This window comes from Phocoena sinus, chromosome 8 (genome assembly GCF_008692025.1).
Source record: "Phocoena sinus isolate mPhoSin1 chromosome 8, mPhoSin1.pri, whole genome shotgun sequence".
NCBI lineage: Eukaryota > Metazoa > Chordata > Mammalia > Artiodactyla > Phocoenidae > Phocoena > Phocoena sinus.
The window spans coordinates 34,171,993-34,192,220 of record NC_045770.1 but is presented as its reverse complement, the minus strand read 5'-3'; the positions used below and the strand labels follow the sequence as shown (position 1 = coordinate 34,192,220).

The 20,228-nt window shown below is 34.8% G+C and overlaps 1 protein-coding gene across 1 annotated transcript in view; it reads left to right on the top strand.

The window, feature by feature from the left end:
• CNTN5 (contactin 5) overlaps nt 1-20,228 on the top strand; it is a 1,462,970-nt gene that overhangs the window by 848,403 nt on the left and 594,339 nt on the right. The gene's annotated exons all lie outside the window — the stretch shown is intronic.

The window sequence follows — 20,228 nt, the reverse complement described above, 5'->3', positions numbered from 1 at the left end:
AACATTAAATGCACCAACATTTGAATTATAGGGGTCCCAGAAGAAGAAGAGAAAAAGAAAGAACTGAGAAAATATTTGAAGAGATTATAGTTGGAAACTTCCCTAATACGGGAAAGGAAATAGTTAATCAAGTCCAGAAAACACAAAGAGTCCCATACAGGATAAATCCAAGGAGAAACATGCCAAGACACATATTAATCAAATTATCAAAATTTAAATACAAAGAAAACATATTAAAAGCAGCAAGGGAAAAACAACAAATAACACACAAGGGAATCCCCGTAAGGTTAACAGCTGATCTTTCAGCAGATACTTTCTTAAAATACATATAATTCTTCTCATTCTATTACTCAAACACATACAACATAGTGATAAAGAAATGGTGAATGATGAATATAACTTAAACTGAAACAGACAAATGAAAACATTTTTTAATCCTGAATTTTATACCTTGGTCAAACCTAGCATGTAATATGAAAGCTTCCACCTCTAAAAGAGAAAAAAATCACATGTTACAACACAGGGGTTGAAAAGCACAACATTTCCAAAGACTTCTGAGTTGATAAAAGCAAAACCTCATCACCAGGATAGTACCTAACAGACCAGAACATTAGAGCTCCTTTAATTACCATTTGAAACCAAAGTGACCAACTGTCAGTTCTACTGCTTATTTCCAATTGACCTCTTTTTCACATAGGAGAGATAAGCATTAATCACTCTTCAAAACAAAGTTGCTGTGATTTACAAAGATTATAATGCTATAACAAACTAAACCAACAGATTAAGAGAGCAACACATTTCTTATGGAGGTAGGACACACAGTGGGTAGTGTTTCCTTTAAACAGCATTGGAGAGGTTCATAACAGCTATAATTTTGAAATGGAGATGTTAACCCTGCATTCAGAAAGCCTGAGACTTTTTAAGCACAAGATAAGTACGCCAAATACTGTCCCTCAATGTGGAGAAAGTGAAGAAAAGTTGACATATCTGCCAACGCAAAAGTTTGTTTTTAGACCTAAATTCCAAAAGTTTAAGGGAGGCATTATTTTTAGCCTTCTATGCCTTTATTTCCCTTACTATTCAATTTCACAATTACAGAGATCAATCCTTCCAAGTAGCTGATTGATTGCCATCATTGATCTTGTACACTGAAGGTAGGAGAAAACACACATAAGTCTTTCTCGGCATTTCAGCAAATTTCCTTCATTAAGTGTTTATATTGGCAAACCTGAAATGTATGTTCTTGGTTTGGAAATGGTTCCCTGATGAGCATAGATTGCTGGTCATCCCACTACTCACTCTTTTATAAATTTCTTAATTAGGACAGTGGTGAAACAGAATTGAAGAAAAGAAGGTATAACTTTCTAAATGCTAGAGGAAAAATAAAACTTCACTAGGATCTATGTAAAATGACTCTAAACTTTTATAATCCTCCCGGAAGTATCAGCAAATATTTTTATCCTAATTTCTAATCGTTTTTTATTTTCTTCTAAAGGCTTAATATTCTGTTTTCTATGGACCTTCTTATACGGGTACATCAGTGGTCTTAGTGTGAATTGAGACGCTTTGGCTAAGGATCAAAAACCATATTGTTGTGCTCAGCCAAGTAGTTTCTGCACTGCTGACCTACTGTGGCTGCCTTGTGGAATAGCTTTCATTTTTGGGCAAGTTCTAATGATAGATAGCACCTATCTGTGTTAAAGAGGATTCTCAGCTTTGCTCAAAAAAATATGATGATTTTTCTGTTTTATGTCTACTGCTTCCTATATGCAATAAAGACATTTAATTCAATTCAATAAACATTTATTGAGAATGTTCAGTATTTTGTTAGGCGCAGGGAGCACAAATTAAAAAGACATGAGCAAGGCTTTTAAGGAACTTATAAACTATTAAAGAAGACAGTCATGTAAACACATATAGTCAAGTGTGATAAGTGAAAGGATGGGACCACACCGAAGTTGGAGGTAGGAGAGGGGAAGTGATGATGAAGTCTTCCATTGGTGGAGGTGAGAGACATTATCAAGGGCATTGTCAGAAAGGCAACCCAGGATGAATTTTGAAAGGTTAAGAGATCTTGCTTTTTTTAAAAATCAAAAGTGACCACTGCTTGGTCAAGTATTCCTAGAAATATTTAATTTTAATTTAAAAGAACAACTGTGGCTTCATCTTGGAAACTTTTCTCTCTTCGAAAAGAGTAACTCTGACCCAGTCCTGCTCTTTACCTTGTTACCTCTTTTCATGGTTTATGAATCACATTTTTCTCTGCTCAGCTTGACAGCCAACTCTGCTATTTATTACATTCCGTTGATGTTTTCCAAAAGGCTCCTATACTAAACTAGAATCTGTTATCTTATTGCCTCATTCTCACTTTTTTCTTGCTTTAATTCTGTCTCAGAATTAACAGATTTTATTCCTATATGCTCCATCAACTTCAGTTATTAAATATTTCATATGAAACTATTTCACCCCACTAAGTGTTAATCTCTTCATCCCTAATATGGCAGTAACCATTCAAAGGGTCTTTGTGAGGACAGAGTTAGTTACTGTGTGGTAAGTACTTCGAACAGAGCAAGACACATTGTAGATATTCAATAAATGTCAGCTGGTATTAAAATATTCAAGAAGAGCACCTAAGACCCCAGTGGTCCAATATTTTCTTTTCAGATCAATTTTCTGTGTCTCTTCCTAGGATACTCCCAGATTGACACTAGATCTTTTAAATTTTAGTAAGCATTTTGAAAGAAGGTACAAGGCTGTGTGGACCAGATAGCACTCTTAAATCTAGAAGAATTTTCTCAAGGGTGGGTCAAATGGATATTAAGTTTATTTTTCCAGCTGTCTTTTTATCTAACATGCATTTTTTTATCATCTAAAGCAAGTATATTTTAGTTATATATATATATATATTATTTAATGTTGGTTCCCAGTGAGAATCATTGGGGTCTGGCTTAGAGGCTGCCACCACACCCAGACTCCCTCATAGCTAAGTGTAGCCATATAACTATATTCTGGTCAATGAGATATGGATATGGTTCTTGACCTTGAAACTGTAGGATGTTGACTTCCCTCCTCCCTTTCTCCTTCCTACTAGCTGGGAGGTGGTAGAAACTTAACCACCTGCCACAGATACACAAGTGAAAGTCAAAAGTCAAGGATAGTACACCCAAGTAGTCTCAGAAAGCCTGCTCACCTTTGGATGGATACATGAGAAAAAAAACAAACAAACAAACAAAAACCTTTAATTCTCACATCTCAGTTACAGTGGTTTAGCCTGTACCCAGAGAAATAAAAATCTTTTTAAATTTGCATAGAAATAATTTAATTTCCCTAGTAAGTGTAAATCTATGTTGAAATTATTTATTTTGAGAAATTTTCCTCTCTACACTAATATTCTGAGTCTTTTCACTACAAAATATTTGGAGCTTTTAACATAATTTTAAATATTGATCCTACATCTAAATACGAAATGTTTCCTTGAAAGTGAGAGAAAAGAATTTCAGTCCTTATATTTTTTATACCTTAACTATGATTTCAGTTTAGCTGTAGAGCACAAACCTGTAAGCAGTCATTGTAGCAATATCATAACTCTATCAGACTGATATACGGGCTCCTGAAATTGTGTGACTGAAGTTTGACAGACTTGAGGGTGTTCTATTCTACCTGGTACCTAAGAGCCACTCTTACCTCTTCCATTAGTGAAAAAAAAAAAAAAAAAAGATAATATATTAAATTATGTTTCCCTAAAAAGACTGCTTATTGCCAAAATCTAACTAATTATACCATATAAGCTATTCCTTAGGAGACAGAAGAAATAGAAATATCACTTGCAGTAAGTGAAACTGAGTGTGAGCATTTATGCTCATACAGGAACAATATCTTTCTAAAGATAATCTCTGAGAAAATTCACTCTTAAAGCATCAGAGATAAGGTGCAATTTATATTCATACATTTTCATCTCATTAAAATCTTTTGTGAGCAGTCTTTAGCCCGGAGCATCTGTTTCTGCTTGTGGTTAGCAAGCTGAATTGAACTATTTGTGCTATCAAAGTTTGCATTGAAGCTGGCCTAGACAAAATACACTTTGGCCTTTCAATTAATTAACCAGCTTATCTATTAACCTCACCTCTTACAGTGTAAGTGAGATGTTTGTTTCTCACAATTATAGCTTTAAGTTCCATATTTACATGGAACAAGATCATAGTTTTCCACATCGACTTAATGCCTTTCCCCACAAAAGAAATGTGCATTTAAATTGGAAATATAGAATGTATCAAATGTAATATGGCCAAAGGCCATATATAATATAGTAAATTCTCTTGGACTTTTCAAAAAAGTTAGGCCCTCCTTGGGGAGAAGCTCAGCCAATAAAGCAATGATTAGGTGCCCTTTTCATTTTTACCCTAAGGGGAATTTACCAATCTCTCCCTTTGTAAATTGGGTGGTAAAACCTTTCTTGTACAACATTATTTAGAGTTTCTGCACTCCCACATCCTTACAGCAGCATATTAAGATATTACTGTCTAAACACTTTCTGACCTGTATAATAATATAGGCTGCATTTCAATTACTGACATAAACATTTTTATGTAGTTTTTTTTGTATTTTTATTATACTAGCAATAAAAAAGCTAAATATACTGACATAAATAGTTTTACATTTTTCCCACAAGTAAAGTGCAGTTGCCCTATATATATAATTGCCCCTTCCATGCCACAGAAATAAGTTAAGATTTTGTCTTTCATGTATTTGAAGGTGATCCTGATGACAAACTTTATTGAGGTACTGTTTTAAGTTGTTTGTCAGGAAGTTTTATGAGTCTGATCCATGTCAAATATCTTACTTACTCCTCTGTGCAGTTATTTAAGACCCACACACGACCCCATTGAACTGAACTTTTTTCTCTTCTTATCCTCTAGAGATATTTAAATTGCAAGTTAATCATTAGCAACCTTCCTGAATATCTGTATAAATAACTGAATGAATTAACAAATAAATTGATCAATAGATCAAAAGCTAACCAAGTATGGATTAAATTATACACAAAATATCAGACATTCTCAGAGTATTAGGTTCTTGGAATATAACCCTCCAAGATTGAACTTAAAGATCTAACAAATAAATCATAAATGAAATCACAAACATCACAATTTGATTTTTAAATATTCTGCTCTTGAGTCAACAGACTAAATATTTTCAATATTCTTAAAAATATTATTATTTAAAATCCAAGATTAAGTTTTGGGTTTGCTCTTTATATTCTCATAGAAGAATAAAAGACTTCATTAAATTTCTGAACTTGTAAGTAACTATCCTTATACACAAAGGTCCCATGGTATTGTAAACCAATTGTCAGTTCAGAAATTTAAAAATCATCATTCTGTTAAAAAATGAAATATAATATTTGAACTAAATTAAGAGTCTTGGAATCAAGTATTAGCCATGCCATAGTCACCTGTTCCAGCTTTCAAGAGAAGAAAATGTAAATAGTGAAGTATGGGGCAACACGAAGGACAGGAGAATATATAGAAGATGGTCATCTAGGAAATGATGGAAGTGGGTCTGTACTTGTCTGGCCTACAGAAAGTCATCTTTAAATTTACTTATTTTGACTCTAATCTGGAGGAAACCCAGAACTATGCAAAATGTTCTATATATTCCCTTTTCTATTGTAGAGACCCAACAAAAGATATCAACCAATGGATGTACAGATTCTGAGATCCTCTGGTAGATTTAAAACATTGTAAGCAGTATTTCTCTTGGTGTTTTCTTTTTGTAATAGTACTCTTTTCAAACATTGAGAAAGAAAGTGCTGAAGTATCTTGCATGTGGGCATAGCATGCAATCCAGATGTCAGCTACTTCTTGTCTCTTGAGATGTCAGAAAGATAGACTGGAACGTCCAGTTTCCATGCCCTGTAGACTCCTGTGACTTCTCCAAGATTCAGCAGATTCATAAGAACTCAACATTCTCAGAATTTCCTTTGGCTTCTTCTTGTACTACTTCAGTTAATTTATCAGTTCATGGTCCCACATGTGCTACCTCAGCATCAACAGGTTTCAAGCATATATGAATCTCCGCCCAATTTTTCACTTATAAACAAACAAAGCCAAGGGAAAAAAACCCTCTTGATACAGGCATTTTTGGAGGTAAGTTCAGGGTTTTTATTCTGGTGATAGGCACTGGTAAGTTCAAACTGTTTCGACAGCTGTTGCCCAATCTGATTGATGAGTAGTGAGCCTATGCCATACCAAGTTGTTAATTTTTTTTTTTTTTTTTTTTTTTTTTTTTTTGGTATGTGGGCCTCTCACTCTTGTGGCCTCTCCCGTTGCGGAGCACAGGCTCCAGACGCGCAGGCTCAGCGGCCATGGCTCATGGGCCCAGCCGCTCTGCGGCATGTGGGATCTTCCCGGAACAGGGCACGAACCCGTGTCCCCTGCATCAGCAGGCGGAATCTCAACCACTGCGCAACCAGGGAAGCCCAAGTTGTTAAATATTTTAAATGTCATCCCTGGATGTGGTAGGTTGGGAAGAAAGATGGAGATCTTGAACACTTCAAGAATGCAAATGACTTCAAAGAACATACAAGTCTAGTCTTAAGAGCTCTTGAGGCACTTAACTATTTAACACACCCACCCCAATCTCTTCTTGCTCACACTTTTTTTTTGACTCTCCTCTCCCTCACTCCTAAATTCTGTTCATTTATAATGTTGAGCAGCTTATTCATTTCTTTCTCTCTTTTCCTGATTTTCGTTAACCCATGTCTCAATGTCACAACTTCTACTCCCAAATAGTTTATTAATTTATTTTCTTAATTAGATACAGTTGTCTCCTTAAGAGTAATTGCTATGTCAGCTATAAGGATCATAATTTGTTTGTTTAAATAGATTTTTTTTAAGAACAGTCTAAGTTCACAGTAAAATTGAGCTAAAGTTACAAAGAATTTCCATCTACTCCCTGCACCTCCCCCTCTCCATACAGAGCCACCCCCACTATCAACATATAATCTGGATTTTGATATAAAAAAATCATAATTAGGACTATGGTAACAAGAAAAACAGTATAATATAAAGTAACCATGGCTATTATTATTTAGTTACTTTAAGAGAGTCAGTATTCATATATATATATGTCTGTGCGTGTGTGTGTATATGTATATATATTTATTGTTATTCTGAAATCATTCTCTGAAGTCACTAAATAGGTAAACTTCTATTAGTCCATGGCCCCCAACGACTCTCACATGTACCTCCAAACAAGGGCTTCAGAATTAGCATAATTGTGACATTTCTGCAACACAGGACACAGGGAGAAATCTGTTTATTTCAAAACATTTTTTATTTTAACCACTCCTTGAGAAAAATAAATCAGGGACTTCCCTGGTGGCACAGTGGTTAAGAATCAGCTTGCCAGTGCAGGGGACATGGGTTCGAGCCCTGGTTGGGGAAGATCCCACGTGTTGCAGAGCAACTAAACCCGTGGGCCACAATTACGGAGCTTACATTCTAGAGCCTGTGAGCCACAACTACTGAAGCTGGTGTGCCACATCTACTGAAGCACTCATGCCTAGAGCCCATGCTCTGCAACGAAAGGAGTCACAGCAGTGAGAAGCCCTCACACCGCACCAAAGAGTATCCCCCGCTTGCTGCAACTAGGGAAAGCCCGGGCATAGCAATGAAGACCCAACACAGCTAAAAATAAATAAATTTATTAAGAAAAAGAAAAAGAAATCAGACTTCTCACGCTTCAAACCACCCATTAATTTAGAACAGATCCTATGTGTTAGGATTTGCAACTCTTGGAAAAATATTCTGAGAAAAAAAGGAGACACAATTACAAGTGTGTTATTTCTCTGACTACTGCACATTTGTATTAATGATGTATTTGATTCATATGCAATGCCTAGAGCTACTGGATACGCTGTTTGGATATTTCACTGTTATTTCAAACTCAGTGTATCGAAAACTGAATGCATCATCTCACTGCACTCCCTGTAAACCTCACTAACTCAGATTCCTTTGGTAAAGTTCCTGTCTCTGTCACTTATATCCCTATTCTTAGTCCTACATGGTGTGAAATATTTTAATCTTTCTTCATGTTCTAATATCCAAACAATTTTAAAATTAGAAACTTTCCTCACTTTTAAGGTTTCTTTCTTTTTAAAAAAATGTTATCTGTTTTAGTCCCAATGCCAAAAACCTTCCTTCCTGTACCACTCCTAATCTGACCCCAGATCTGTGGTCATCAATTTGTACCATAATTTGTGTCATAGTTGCTTCCCTGCTAAAGTTTCCTGTTCAGTTATCTCAGGCAAATAGAACTGACCTAACATCTATTTTAATAATTTCACTATCTTCCTAGGAAATCTTCACCATTCTCAATTTTCATTCTCTTCAAATCTATCCTAGAGTTTACACTTATATGCCTACATAATCTGTCTGCAGTCTATATATCCAGATTTATTTCGGTAGTTTGGCCAGTTATTTCACTGATCCTGTAACTATGCCATACGAATTCCATTCTACAAATCCCTTCTAAGTCTTTTCTCATAGTACTTATGTTCAGCCCTGGCACACATCTACTCCTCATGATGTTGGCATTGCCATTTATTAGGTGGGTCATAAAGTCCCTTCAGTTTTTAAGTAGAAATATAAGACACATTTTTCGTCTTCACCAAGAACTTTATTTAACAACCTATTCATCATTTTGTTCCACTACCTTCTGCCATTTTTCAGGTAATTTTATAACTCTGTCTTCCCAAAACTTTTTATTTTTTTTAAGCAAAGAACTGTTCCAGGTGCCTTTTACAGTCTTTGAGGGAACTGAATTTTTTTCCATTAAGAGAATTTGTAAAGACTGAAATAAATGGAAATCCGAAGGTGCAATGTCTGGTGAATATAGCAGATGAATCAGAACTTCCCAGCCAAGCTGTAACAATTTTTGCTTGGTCATCAAGGAAACATGCAGTCTCACATTATCCTGATGGAAGATTATGCATTTTCTGTTAACTAATTCCAGACTCTGTTGTCAAGTGCTGCTTTCAGTTGGTATAATTGGGAACAGTACTTGTTGGAATTAATCGTTTGGTTTTCTGGAAGGAACTCATAATAGAGGACTCCCTTCCAATCCCACCATATACACAACATCACCTTCTTTGGGTAAAGACTGGCCTTTGGTGTGGTTGATGGTGGTTCATTTCTCTTGCCACATGATCTCTTCCATTCCACATTATTGTACAGTATCCACTTTTCATGGCCCATTACAATTTGTTTTAAAAACAGAATATTTTCATTACGTGTCAGTAGAGAATCACATGCAGAAATACGGTCAAAGGTTTATTTCTCTTAACTTACGTGGAACCCAAACGTCAAAGTGATGAACATAACCAAGCTGGTGCAAATGATTTTCAAAACTTGATTTGGATATTTTGATTATGTCGGCTATTTCCCACATGGTATAACGTTGATTGTTCTCAATTAACGTCTCGACTTGATCGCTGTCAACTTCAACTGGTCTACCCGACCGGGGAGCATCATCCAGTGAGAAATCTCTAGCACGAAACTTCATAAACCACTTTTGACACGTTTGAACAGTGATGGCACCTTCTCCATACACTGCACAAATCTTTTTGTGTGTGTGTTTCAGTTGCTTTTTAACCTTTCTTGAAATGATAAAGCATAATATGTCGAAAATGTTGCTTTTTTTCTTCCATCTTCAAGATTAAAATGGCTACACAATAATTCACCAATTTTGATTTTTTTAATGCATGCTAATATGACAGCTGTCACAATACAACCTAACAAAATTATTTCAAATGAAGTTAAAGGCAACTAATTGCTACTAGAGCCAGCTTACAGAAAAAAACAAACTTGTTGGCTAATGTATACCTGTGGGAAAATGTCTTAATATCTTTGACCCAGTTTTCTTCTCTACAGAATGGACTTAAGGTACATCTTGCAGATTTGCTACATGGATTACATGAAATAATTTATATAAAATCACCTCTACATAAATGGATCCAATAAATGTTAATTTCCTCAGTTTTCCAGCCCTCCAGAAATTCTCTTGGAACTCTATTGCAATTCTGTTTATCCACACAGATACTATGAAATCAAATCCAAATAAACTGAAAACTCTTTAAGATCTTGTCCTTTATTTCCTCAAGACTCATTGCATCGCCTCTCCCAACAGTGCCTTTTAATCCTACTGATATGAGCTATGAATAACTTCAAAATGCTTACAAATCTTTTGCCTCACAAACACTGTTTCCTCTTTCTCAAAATTCTTGTCCTGTCTTCTGTTATTTCTCCAAGGGACTACCTACTGCTAGTCATTCAATAATCAATTCAATGTCACCTTCTCCTAGAGCCTTGGCACACTCCTGATTTGATCTAGTGTTCATCTTTGTGTACAGCACACTCAAAAGTTTATCATTAAACTTACAATATTCTACAGAAATGATCTATTCACTCATTTGTGTCTCTCAGTGGTCTGAGAGGATCTTGAAGAAGGAATCATTTCCATCACCTTTGTGTACCTAATACCCAATATGCTGCCTGACCCAATATAAGGATTTGAAAAATATTTGTTAAAGAAGTAGATTTCTTATTAAAATTACAATTAATTTGTCTAAATAAGCTTGCTATTTTATATGTTAGTTTTCCCTTTTAAATAAACTATAAGTTCCTTGTGAGTATGATCATATAATATTTCTGTATTATTTATATTACCTAGCATAATACTTAACATATAGTAGATGATAAATAACTATTGATTAGTTCATCACAAACATTAAAAATATATATTTTTTTAATTGAAACACTGTTGTGTTAGTTTCTGGTGTGCAGAAAAGTAGTTCAGAATACATATACATATATATATATATATATATGTATATATATATATATATTCTTTCACATATTCTTTTCCATTATGGTCGATTACAGTATATTGAATATAGTTCCCTGTGCTATACAGTGGGACCTTGTTGCTTATCTATTTTATATTTAGTAGTTTGTATGTGCTAATTCCAAATTCCTAATTTATCCCTCCCCTATCCCCTTTCCCCTTTCATAACCATAAGTTTGTTTTCTATGTCTGTGAATCTGTTTCTGTTTTGTAAATAAGTTCATTTGATTCATATTTTAGTTTCCACAGATAAGAGATATCATATATTTGCCTTTCTCTTTCTGACTTATTTGACTTAGTATGATGATCTCTAGGTCTATCCATGTTGTTGCAAATGGCATTATAACATTCTAAAAAAAAGATACTTATAAAGAGAAAAAGAGGAGGGTAGAAGAGTTCTTTTGAAGTGGTGTAAAGCACTATAAAGTGTATTGTCATCAAGATCAACCCAGAGGACACTGTATTTCTACCTACCTCCCACAAAGTCACCTGAATCTGAGTACACTGTTAGCAGGCCGAAGGAAAAGTTATTATATTTTAACATCAAGGCAATAGTGTGACACTTTTACAAAATTCGACATATGTTTTGGTAAAGATTTGTATTTCTTTTCTAGAATTCTACTCTAACAATTAAGTATTCATGATAGAAAGCAGCTTCTGTGATCCTTTAAACAATAATTATAAAAATAATAACTTGATATTTTAGAGTCCTCTATGTGTCAGAGAGTTATTTGACAATTTATAATTATCATTTCTAAACTTTAAAACAACCTGGCAAAGTATTTATTATAATCCTCTTATATATAAAGAGACTGATATATAATTAGAAAGATTAAATAACTTGTCTTAGATTATATAGCTAAGTAGAGTCAGAACTCAGATTTATATTGATCTGTATCCAAAGTTCATATTATGTTTTTTACTGAATTGAATAAGATAGACCCAAAATTCATGACCTTCTTGAGATCTCTTATTTGAAAATAAGATCTTTGCTCATGTTGTCAGGTGAGATAAGATCATACTTAATTAGAGTGGACCCTAATCCAATACAACTGGTGTTCCTATATGAAGAGAAAACAAAGTGAGATACAACAAGAACTCCATGTAAAGGAGGTGGAGGAGATTTGAGTGATGTGTCTACAAACCCCAGAATATCAACTGTTGTCTTTAACACCAGAAGCTAAGAGAGAGGCATGGAACAGATTCTGTCCTAGAGCTTTCAGAGAGAGCATGGTCCCAATAACATCTTGATTTGGGACATTTTAAGCTGTACAGTTTGTAGTAATTTGTTACATAGCCTTACAAAACTAATATACAATGTGATAAGTAATATAAAAAAAGAGTTGCTCCCAGAAACTTTGGTATTAGCAGATGTTAATTCAGTCACATACATCACAGAAAAAATAAAAACTATTTCTTTCCATTTTACTTCTGGCTATATTAAATTTTAGAATTGCTAGAGTTGTTATTTCTTCTTTTTATGTAATACATAGCTTAAATAATTTCAAACATCTCTTTAGTAAGGAAAAATTATAATTTTATAATAGGCGATTTGAGCATCGTTTCTTTCTTATGTAAAATAATATGCTTGAAAGAGTTAATGAAAGTACTATTATAAGATCTGCAAAACTGTAAAGTTTAAATACCTTGAGAATGGGTGACAATGCTGAAATTTACCTAAGCTGCTGTGTAAATGTTCAAAAGTCTTAACCACATCAAATCTGGTGAACAGACCATTCTTTATGTGTTTATTTAATGGGACAACTCTGATCTCAGCAGAGAGAAATGTCTTCAACTCACTCATTGTACTTCGATTTGTGACAAGATGCAATCTGTCTTTCCTTAAGTTTCTTCTTATGTTAATAGTCTTTGGTATTTATATTGACAGGAAAATAATAAAAAATGGCCTGTGAAAAGGCTATGCTAATCTATGCAAATAATACAAAACTGATGTGCCTATCTGTGTGGCCTTCAATCATATGCTCAGAAGGGACTTATAAAAAAGTATAGGTAGAGATCTTACTTAGAAAAAAACCAACAAACAAATATAATTATTCTACTAACCTTTATTTCACAAAATACTTTTATAAGTCCCATTCTATGTTTCTTAGGTAGAACCAACACTTCATCACTGAGAAGAACATTCAGAAAACTAAATAGGACATTCTGATTTTATTCATAGTATTCTTATTTTTCACAGTTTAATAATGACAACCTGAAAAATTTACAATAATCTGTCAAACCATAGACTTTCTTTAGCCCAGACTGTTCTTTTTAGTCAAGTTGTGTACCTTATGGTTAATTGCATGCTAGGATCTAATAATGTACTAATACACGGGGGAAGGATTTTTGTTTTAATTTTGTTTTCTTAACATAAAACCAAATCTTGAAAAACTCAACAGGCTATTAAATGCTTTTACATGTCCATGAGTTACTAGTTTATATTCGTATTGATACACTTTGTGATAAGTTGATGTCAAAATTCCATTTGAAAAATACACTTCTTGACGTGTTAAGAGTTGGAAGGCAGATATAATCTAGGAACATTCTCTCAGGATCTCTAATTCCTGTACAAGCTACTACGATGCAACTGCAATAGTGTGGAAAAAAAATTTTTAAAAATGTTGGCAGTAGAATGATAAGACAAGCTACAGACTGGGAGAAAATATTTGCAAATGATAAATGATTTTTATCCACAGTACACAAAGAACTCTTAAAACCCCAAAATAAGAAAACAAACAATCCAACTGAAAACTGGGCAAATAGATATATCACCAAAGAAGATAAAAAAATGGTAAATAAGTATATGAAAACAAGGTCAATATTATATGTTACTAGTGAATTACAAATTAAAACAGCAACGAGATACTTTTTATACATCTAGTAGAATGGTAAAAATCCAAAACACTGACAACGCCAAATGCTGACTAGGATGTGGAGCAACAGGAACTCTCATTCACTGCTGGTAGGAATAAAAAATGGTACAGCCACTATGGAAAACAGTTTTGCAGTTTTGTACAAAACTAAACATACTCATACCATATTATATAACAATTGTAACCCTTGATATTGACCCAAACAATTTGAAAACTTTTATAGGGACAAAACACAAAAACCTGTTTAGGGATGTTTACAGAAGCTTTATTCATAAGCGATACATTTTGGAAGCAACCAAGATGCCCTTCAGTAAGTGAATGGAGAAATAAACTGTGTACGTTCAGACAATGGAATGTTATTCACTGATAAAAATAAATGGGCTATCAAGTCATGGAAAAACATAGAAGATACATACATACACATTACCAAGTGGAAGAAGTAATCTTAAAAGGCTACATACTATAGGATTCCAACAATTTAACTTTCTGGAAAAGGCATAAGTATGGAGATGGTAAAAGGATCAGTGGTTTCCAGGAGTCAGGGAGGAAGCAGGGATGAATAAGCAGAGCACAGGATTTTTAGGGCAGTGAAACTGTTCTGTATGATACCATTATAGTGCATAAGTATCATTATACATTTGTCAAAACCCTTGGAATGTACAGCACCAAGATTGAATTCTACTGTAAACTACAGACTTTGGGTAATAGTAATGTGTCAGTATAGGTACCTCAACTGTGACAAATGTACCACTCTGGCATAAGATGTTAAGGTAAGTAATAATATTATTTTTAGTGTATCATTTTAACCACAACTTGATAAAAGGAATCTAGTATATATCACTGCATATATGAGTCTTCCTTTATTTCAAATTTAGTTTCAAAAGAGAAAAAAAATTAAAAGTTCCTAAACAATCTGTTTTTGTTTTTTGGAAAATGTTTACACATTGTCTCAATTAATTCATGAATTCATGAATAAAGTGGACTCTAAATAAAAATAGATGAGTTACAAATGGTTCAAATCAACAGCTAACTTTCTTGTAGTACAAGGATAATACATGTATGAAAATAATTATAATCTGGGTAAAAAGTGATAAATACAATAAGAATTATAAAGACAAAGTATTAAGAGTATTCAGAGATGAGCATACTTTTTTTTTTTTTTTTTTTTTTTTTTGGTGGTACACGGGCCTCTCACTACTGTGGCCTCTCCTGTTCCGGAGCACAGGCTCCGGACGTGTAGGCTCAGTGGCCATGGCTCACAGGCCCAGCCGCTCCACGGCATGTGGGATCTTCCTGGACTGGGGCACGAACCCGTGTCCCCTGCATTGACATGCGGACAACCAGTGCGCCACCAGGGGAGTCCTGAACATACTTTTAAGTATATGAATCAAGTAAAGTTTATGGTAAAAATTTCATATGGATTAGTCAATGAAGGCAACAATGAATTTCTTTCCTCATTTCCTCATTCATTCATTTTTTCAGTGATTTGGGAAGGAAACCATTTTAGAGATGAGGTTTCCAACTTGGAATATCTGTACGCAAACACTCTCCAAGTGGCAGGCCGATGAAAGTTTTAAAGTTAAAAATTTTCCAGATCTTTGTATTCCTTATGTACTTTTTCCTAAAATTGATCTTCTTGGGATCACTTCTGATATGGAAGCCTCATGCATAGTATCCCTGTCACAGTCTCCTATGTGGCCCTTCATCGAAGATAAAGAGCCTTCTTAGATCATCCTTAACCTTACAAAAAAGGTACAAAGGCCAAGGGTTAAAAAAAAATACCTGAAAAACTAAACAAAAGGACAAGACTTTAATGCACCTACATTTGTAACTGATGCTGAAAACTCGGCCTCTGTGCACCAGTGCTGAGACACAGTTATGGGTGAATAAGAAAAAAAGAGCTTTATTGCTTTGCCAGGCAAAGGGGGATAGTGGGCTTCTGCCTCAAAAACTGTGTGTCCCCACCAGGGGGAATTTGGTGAGGAGTTTTATAACAGTGGCTCAAGAGCAGGGTTGTTGATAAGGATCAGGGTGTGTGCAGGGTCTATACTCCTTTAATATGGCTTCAGGTGGTCTGGTCAGTTTCTATGGTTCCTTTAATCTGCCCTCAGGTGGTCTCTTGAAGAGCTTCTCTAGTTCCTTTAATCTGGAATGAAGAATGCTAACATCTTCATTTATTGTGTGTTTTAGTTCTATAAAGAGCTCAAAGATATTGTTATGCGTATCCCTTGAGGTGGAACCAGCACCCTGCCCCAAGGCTGCACTATTGTTCCTTGGCTACTCCTCCTTTTTCTCTGCATCCCCCCCTTCCCTGATTAGCAACTGTTTGAACCTGCCCTTTGGAACTCAGGGAAGGCCATGGAGGCTGAAGCCTATTCCCTACAAACAAGGAACAGGGAACCTAGAAAGACTTTCGTGTGCAGGAGCCTCATAGTGTCCTGCTTGGTTTCATGTGGAGGGTCTGGTCAGTACCCCTACCCCCATGGTGTTCAAGGATCAACTGTAATCTATGGACTATATTATGTTTATCTCAGTGTTGTTTTAACTTTTATCTGTAGAGTCTGGATTTAGTGCCTGAAACAGGGTCCTGCTCTGTTTCATAACTTACTGTTTTTACAATATTTCTTTTTAAATAAACTTAAAGGACAATCAAATTGAGTCTTTTGCTGACAAATTAATAAACATTATTTTGATTATAGATAACTGTGCTTTTTCTAATGTAACTTAGAAAGGGTTCAAAGTATTAAGCACCATTGTCAAAACACTTCTCTTCCTATCTGCTTTATATGGGAACAAGTTTTTATGTATATATTTAAAAAGTGGAAATGAAATAGCCACACCCATCTCATTAAGAGACATATTTCCAATAACATTTTTTTGTTTATTTAAACATATTTCTTATGTATTTATTTTATCAGCTATGTACAAATAAGTATCATGATAGTTCAATCCAGAAGAAAAAGATTTTTACACTCCAAGTCTTAAGATCTGGGAATTTCTAAGATTTTGTTTTATAACAGACATTTTTTACAGAGAAGTAGTATAGGATAGTCATAAAAGATTTTTAAGCATGATAGAACTAAATGAACAAAAGATTATGTAGTTCCTAGAATGCTGAGGAGTCATTGTCTAGGCTAGTGCTATCCAATAGAGGTACAACATGAATCACTTGTGTAATTTCACATTTTCTTGTAGCCAATGATATTTTTTAAAAAATTGAAGAAGAAACAGATGAAATCAGTTTTAATAAAATATCTACTTCATATAAAATATTCAAAATATCTTATTATAACATGTAATCAATATAAAAATGTCTTTGAAATCAGTGTGTATTTTTCATTTATAGACCATCTCAATTTGGACCAGCCATATTTCAGATACCCAATAGGCATATGTAGGTAGTGGCTACCTTATAAGACAGCTCAGGTTTAAGCCAGTGTTTCCTAAAGTTTACTCATACACATGCCACTGCTATAATTTTCCATATCTCTGTATTACAATACATTTTCTGATTTTTGCCATTTTCACATATTACATTTACTATATTGACAGTATTTTTCTCTGAACTGATTTATCATTTTTAGTAAATTTACTTATATTAATTTTTTAAAATGTATCTTTTTTTCATTTGTTACATATAGATGATAACCATAAAGGAAATACAATTTAAAATATCATTACCTTTCATTTTACTTATATGTAGAATCTAAAAAATAAAACAAGCAAATGAATATGACAAAACAGAAACAGAAGCATAGATACAGAGAACAAACTAGTGTTACCAGTGGGGAGAAGGGTAGGAGGAGGGGCATGATAGGTGAAGGGGATTAAGAGGTACAAATTAATAGGCATAAAATAAATAAGATACAAGGATGTAATGTACAGCACAGGGAATATAACCAATATATTACAATAAATTTAAATGGATTATAATCTATAAAAATATTGAATCATTATGTTGTACATGAATGTTGTACATTATGTTGAAACTAATATAACATTGCAAATCAACTACACTTTAATTTAAAAAAAAACTACATTTCAGATAGATATTTTTGCCTAACAAACTGAGACTGAGGCCAGCTTTTCTGGTGGAAAAACTGAGGAACAGTTGTTTAAAAACCATAAAATAGGGCTTCCCTGGTGGCGCAATGGTTGAGAGTCTGCCTGCTGATGCAGGGAACACGGGTTCATGCCCCGGTCCGGGAAGATCCCACATGCCACGGAGCGGCTGGGCCCGTGAGCCATGGCCGCTGAGCCTGCGCGTCCAGAGCCTGTGCTCTGCAATGGGAGAGGCCACAACAGTGAGAGGCCTGCGTACCGCAAAAAAAAAATAAATAAATAAAATAAAATAATATAAAATAAAAAACATAAAATACATGAAAACTTTAAAATAATCATGATTAAAGAGAAAAAGAAAAAACTTCTCACTCCAGTCTACTCCAATGTCCCCACACCACCTGAAATCATCCTGATGCCATCAGCATCAGGTCCCACTCTGAGATTTAACCACTGAGAACATTTGCCAATTCTCCAGTAGGGACTATAGGATCAAATATATTTGATCAATAAATAAGATATAAATAAATAAGATATATTATATCTTATTTAGGCTACTCCATAGTTTAAGTGCTCTAATTTGATTTTACAGAAAGGATTAAAATCTCAGAACACTTTTAATTCTGTGATTTTTCGACATTTCTTTGTTATAACTGAGGAGGACCCTATGGGGCCTTCCCCATATCCTCTGGTTTAGCTCCTCTCTGAAGTACCTAGATAATAGTATTTGATGCAAATTTCCTGAGTTGTTTTACAGATGTGAAAAACCCCCACCAAATGGAAGATGTTAACTACTTGATGACAATGAGCACATAGCCCCAGGCCTCCTGGAGCCTAAGGACTGATAAAGTTAACCCCTGGGACACCACCCTGTTCCCTCATCATCAGCCAGTCAGAGAATTGTTCAAGATCTGATCACATACCCTGCGACGTCTTCCCTCACCTGGCTTTTAAAAATGCTTTGCTGAAACCGTTAGGGGAGCTCGAGGCTTTTTAAGTCATGAGCCACATCTCCTTGCATGGGGTTGCAATAAACCTTTCTCTGCTCCAGCTCCAAACTCAGATGTTTGTTTGTTTGGCGTCACTGTGCGTCTGGCACACAAACTTCCATTAACATTGTGTTAGTGAACTTTACCATATTTTATTGGGCTACCAAGCTTATGTGACTCTTTAGCCTCTCCAATTATCTGAGATACTGTGACAAAGAGAGGAGCTAAGGATTCTGAAATTTTTAATATAAATGGCACCTATAGAAGAGAATGTGCCCCTTCCTTCCTTCCTTCCTTTCTTTCTTTATCTTTCTTTCTTTCTTTCTTTCTTTCTTTCTTTCTTTCTTTCTTTCTTTCTTTCTTTCTTTCCTTTCTTTTTTTCTTTCTTATTTCTTTCTGACATATAAGTCACAGAGAAGGCTCAAGAAGGATATGGAATAAGAGGCTTTGAAAATGTTTGAAAATTACTCATCTCTACTTACCTGTCGGTGATCAGATGTCGAGGACAAAGACTTGTGCTTTTTCTGGTTACATTAAATGACAGTAGCCCAGAGCCAAATACCACATAATATTAAGATGAAATAGTTCAAGTACATTTATATCTGTCAAAAAACAACCTCTAGGCACCTAGGCTTTTATTACTCTGAATAATTTTACTAGCATCTTGAATGTCATCCATGATTAGGGAACATGAATATCTCCTCTGGTAATCAAATGCAGTTGCAAATAATATAGTACTTCTCACTGACAACATATTATTTTATTATGATTTACCTGTTAGATAAATATATTTGTAGAAATTTAAAACTTCATAGCTTTTTGTCAGATGACAATTATTTTATTAAAATTAGAGGAAGCTCCATAAGATCCTTCAGGAAATTGGCTTCAACAGAATGAAGATAATATTTATCTCTAGAATATGTCTCCAATGTACCTAGCACAGAGAAGACTTCCAAAAATACATTTTGGGGCTTCCCTGGTGGTGCAGTTGTTGAGAGTCCACCTGCTGATGCAGGGGACACGGGTCCGTGCCCCGGTCTGGGAAGATCCCACATGCCACGGAGCGGCTGGGCCTGTGAGCCATGGCCACTGAGCCTGTGCGTCCAGAGCCTGTGCTCCGCAACGGGAGAGGCCACAACAGTGAGAGGCCCACATACCGCAAAAACAAAAAGAAAACAAAAAAACATTTTGAATGAATGAAAATGTCCATTCACATTTGTAGGCCTTTAAAATAAAATACTTACAGTGTAATAGAAAAAAAAAAGTATAAAATTTTATGTGCTGTACAATTCCTGAAGTAAAACAAATGCAGAGATGAATTGTATTAGATTATAACAATAGTACTGTGCATCTGGGAGGATTATAGATAACTATTTTCCATTCTCTTGAAATTAAATCA